A 5,211-nucleotide genomic window follows, 5' to 3' on the forward strand; every position below is an offset into this window, starting at 1 on the left:
AATTTTTTTTTAGATCGCAAAAATTTGACATAATGTTGACTATCGCCAGCTATGAGTTGCTTATAAGTTTCAATACGCCGAATTATAGCTGGTTAGAGTCAAATTTTTGTCCATTGACTAACTGACGAAATACATTTGTACGTGCAGGTATGTATGTAAATAAAAACTTGTATGTTTCTGCTCAATTTCACTTTGAAAATAGCTCCAATTACAGTTGCCACATTTAAATCAAAATAATAAACAAATATTATTGCTTAATTAAAAATGTTTATCTCCGCCATAATGCAGTTGAAATTGTTATTGTATAGAAAAAAAGGATAAATAAACTTAATAGACTAAACAATAATGATGACTGAAATGAAACCGAAACTTGTGGTCAGAGCGCGGCAAATACATATTTGTGTAATAACAAAATGAGTTAAAAACGATATGCGATTACATACCAATAAACAAAAGCAAATACAATACATTTGTNCCAACAATTCCTAATGATGCCAATCAAATTGGTCCGGCAAACAAGCAATTGAGGTCAAATCAAGGGCAACACTTAAGTGACTTAAACCACAAAACAGTTGATGTTTGGACACTTTTTTTGTTGGGCTAATGTTTCAAGCGATTGTGCAACATTGTTTGCAATTTTTAAGTGGAGAAGCGGCAGAGGGGCAGAGAGAGTGTGAGCGAGCGAGAGTGCGGTAATTCACGAATGTATGTATTAGAGCTGATATTTGTATATATACATATATCGTCACCTTAATATGGAAAGGCCCTATCTCACATCGTTGCTGAAATGCAAAGAAATTTAATAAAATAAATAAAATAATTTTTTATTGCATAAAACGACGTGGGCCTTATAATTTGATCAAATGCATCATAATCAACAAATATTGTATTTTGGATTTTTAGTTATGACTTTTTGCATTTCAGCGATGATGTGTGGTGGGGCCTTCCATATTAAGGTAACGAGTCTTTTAATAAAAAGTTAAAATAAAATTAATTATAAAAAAACGTATACAAATAGAGGGCTTAAGTCACAAAACATAGGCTTAATAGCCGGTGTTTAAGTTTCATTTAAAAAAAAAAAAAAAAACAGTTAAAAGGGCCAAACAGCCAAACAGCTAGCGCTGTTTCGTAATACCTTTTTTGCACACCAATGTATTGTCTAAAAATACAAATGAAAACGCCTAAAACGATTAAATAGAAATTAGTAACCATTTAAGTGAGTACAAATTCCAAATTTCAATCAGTTCAGCGGAATCACATACACATGAACATACCTAGATAATATACAAAATCATACAAAAAAACTTGTATCTAGCAATTTTTATGAGGATTAATCTATAAATAAGTTAATAGTAAAAACAAATATTTTTAAAGCAAGTTTTCTAAATTTGAAAGGAGTTATTTCTTTTCATGTAGTTAATATGCATTCTAAATATGAAGTAAATCGGACTTTAAATAATTTTTCGCATTTCGGGTTCTGAACAAACTGTGAAGTTTCTAGTCTCTAGGTCAACGGGAAGTTGGTCAAAAATTGATTGCAAGATTTGTGCCTAACAAAAATACTTACATACATACATATATACAGAGCAAGTTAAATAAAAGCTCGTAAAAAACGTTGTAATATTCTTTTTTATTTTTTATTCCTCTTTTTCTCCTTCTTTTTCTTCACCTTCTTCCTATTCTTTTTTTTTCTTGTGCTTCTCATTCTTCATCTCTTCTATTTCTTCTTGTTCTCCTTCCGCTCATATCCTTCTTTTTCTTCTTATTCTTTTTCGTATTTTCATTTTTCTTCTTAATTTTCTCCTTCTTGTTCTCCTTCTTGTTCTCCTGCTACTTTTTCTTCTACTTCTTCTTTTTGTTCTACTCTTTTTTCTTTTTATTACTTTCTTCCCTTTATTATTTTTCTTACTGCTTTTCTGCTTACTTTTTTCTCTTCTTTTTATTCCTACTTTTCTTTTTATTCTTACTTTTTTTCTCTTATTCCTCTTCTTCTCTTTCTATTCTTCTTCCTTCTCCTCTTCTTATGCATCTTTGGCTCTTCATATTGAGCCCTTTTATTTAGTTCTTATTTCATTCTTCTGAGGTCTTTCTTATTTGCTTCTTCTTTTGCTATACTATTCTCCTTTTTTACGCTTCTTTTTCTTCTTTTTTACCCTTCTTATTTTCTCTTTTTATTTTTCTTTTTCTACTCTTCCTATTCGCTCTTTAAATTTATTTCTTTCCTTTCTCTTCTTCGCGTCTCCATCTGTTTTCTCAACCTATTTTTATTCTTGTTTTTTCTTATTTAACTATTCATCTTCTTCCTCTCCTTACTTTTGTTCTTTTATTTATCTTATTCCATATCTTCTTCCAGCGCCCTTTTATGTTCATAACTGAAAAGGAACTTTGATTTCCAAGCAATTTGTTCAATTTGACTTTTAATGTCTGCAATCCAAACTAAATTGATTGATACGTTTCACATTTTTACGTTTCACCCTGCACAGTTCCTGCACAAGCGCCAACGAATTTCCGTAATCAATTGAAGCGCCATAAAAAAATTGTACACTGATAATTGAATCGCACTCGAATTGCAAAGCGAATCGAGGCGACAGAAGCTAGAACGTGAACTAGACGATCAAAATGAGAAGGGCGCAAAAGGCGCACACTTATAGAAATAAAATTTGGCATGAAAGGAACGACGAAAGCGTCAACTACGGAAAAGCGTCAGAAAAAAATAGCGCAATTTGGTGTGACGTGGAGAGGCAAAGCAACTCAACGACTCAAACAAATGGGTATGAAATGGACATTCATTCATCTTTTTTATTCTATTTTAAGTATTTTGTGCACAACTGAACGTTTGCCAATTTCAACCTATGCAAAAGTCAATGAATTACTCGTACCTGTGTAGGTGCATAGATATATACAGAGTACACTTTCCAACCTGCAGCGCATTCAATGATGGCCCGCATATGCATTTAACCCAGAATACCTAAAAGTCAGTCGATGGCCCAATTGAATATGCAAATACGAAATGTATTCGTATATTTTCGGTATGCCTTTGTACATTTGTTGCCAATCTTGCACTAAGTGACGGCTGATTTGTTGTTAATTTATTTACCGACACCCCTTTACTTGAAAGGCAATAAAACACCGGCAATGCTGAAAGCTGTTAATTATTATTATTTTTTTTTTAGAGTTTAATTAAAGGGGTCATCCAACGCTGGAGAAGAGTGATGAGTTCAGTCGTTTGGTCATTTGGCATGGAAGTTAATTGGTATTGTGTATGTGCCCACATTTGCACATATGTATGTATGTATGTATGTATCATCTTCATCAGTTCAAAATACTCTAATTCAGAGAGTTGATAAATGTGATGATTTTCTGTCGCAACGTCTGGATCTCGTGAGCTAGGGTCTAGGCGCGCAGCAAGTGACTGTTCAAATATTTCTTACTGCGGCAATAGAGCAGGAATTATTTCCGAACTGCGTTTTTAGCGTTGACACCGGAAATGTAAACTCGATAAACAGTATTTTTGTGCAGAACACTTTTCTATTGTCAAAGGTATTCAACATTTTTTGTGTACATATATCCGGCTCCATGGCTCCGGCTAAGCCGTCCACAGTATACTTATTTGCGTAGAACTCACTCCGAAATTCCCAAAAAAGTGCATTTTTCAGATCGAATTTATTCATAAATTTAGTGACCAGAAATTACAAAATTAGGTTTTACGATAAAGTGTAGATCCTTGACTACGAGTGTTTTTTAAAGTTGTTGGGATCGGGCCACCCATTCGGAAACAATAGCCCGAAATCATTGGGCAAATAACTAAACCGTGGTTTTCCTCAATCAAAAATTGCACCAAAATAACGTCACACTTACAGCTGATTCTGTCAAAATTCACAAAGAGTGTATGAACGGTATCGTGAGGGGCGCAATCTATGTTTCTCTCAATCGTGGTTTCCAGTAATATGTCTGTGTCCGTTAACCCAGACTCATTCTTTGTGCATGGTATATTTATTTCTAAAATATGGTATCTGTATTATTTATTTAGTGTGTGATATTCTCGTAAATTCTCCTCGATAGAATTTGTGACTCGCTGATTTGCTTTTCTGTTCCCATGTTGCTTGACTTTCCGTGAAGAAAGTCATTTTCTCCGAGTAAGCGACTTTCTAACTATCTGTCTTAGCCAAGCTGCCTTCTCTATGACAAAAACGCCCTGCTTGAAAGACACTGTTGTCGATATAGTAATTGTTTGAGCTGCAAATGAGCCCACTTTTCAGATGTTTTTGAATAATATACATAAGTATGTACAAATACGTACACAGAACGAAATCAGCTGTATTATTGTTAATAACAGCTGTCAATAAAGCACATCAATAAAATATTACTTATATGATTAATCCATTCAACGAAGCGTAATATAAGGTTTGTTCGTCGAGCAAAAAATTTGTACGAATTTGTACGAATTATCACGATTTTTGCCCAAATCGCGTTCGTGCAGACCAAAAAATTATCCAACACTCAAAAATTGTGAGAGCAAAGTGACAGTTCTCTTGGAGAGAAGTTGCAAATTCTTGCTGGAAAAAATTTTGCCAGCAAGAATTGCAAACACGAAAAACATGTGGTTGTGGCGCATGATTGCATTTTTGTCTACAATAATTTGAATAAATTAGTTCGTTAAATTTAAAAATTTATAAACACGAGCGATTTTTTTATGAAAAAAGGAAGTAAATAATTGTTGATATAATTAATTTAGTTAATTCCAATGATTTGAACTTAATTCGGCTGAAAAAAATGGTATTCGCAATCGGAATGCAATTGCAACCAGAGTCGATTTAAGAAAGCCCGACAGCTAGTACGATGAAGAAATTGAAATGTATGTTAAAGAAAGTCAGAACAAACAAGAAATATACATGTATATCCTGTTTTTGGCCATCCGAAAGAATTTTAAAAATTCTATAAAAATTTTTTATGTTTGAAATGCAACGTGGACGCCAGCTGGCAGGGAAACTTGCAAATTCCTGCAAATTTGCGTTCGTGCAGAAATTTGCAAGTTTCTCAACATGAGAGAGAATTTTTTCTTACTCTCTGATATTTTGAGTGTTGGATAATTCTTGCTGGATTTTCGACGAACAAACCTATAGCCAATCACGAAGCGCCAGTTCAGCGGACAATAATAAAGCAAAAACAGTAAAAGCGTTACGAGTATTACGGAGAAGCAAGTGGAAATCA

Source organism: Rhagoletis zephyria, unplaced genomic scaffold (genome assembly GCF_001687245.7).
Source record: "Rhagoletis zephyria isolate East Lansing unplaced genomic scaffold, Rhagoletis_zephyria_1.1 Rzeph_scaffold_03366, whole genome shotgun sequence".
Taxonomy (NCBI): domain Eukaryota; kingdom Metazoa; phylum Arthropoda; class Insecta; order Diptera; family Tephritidae; genus Rhagoletis; species Rhagoletis zephyria.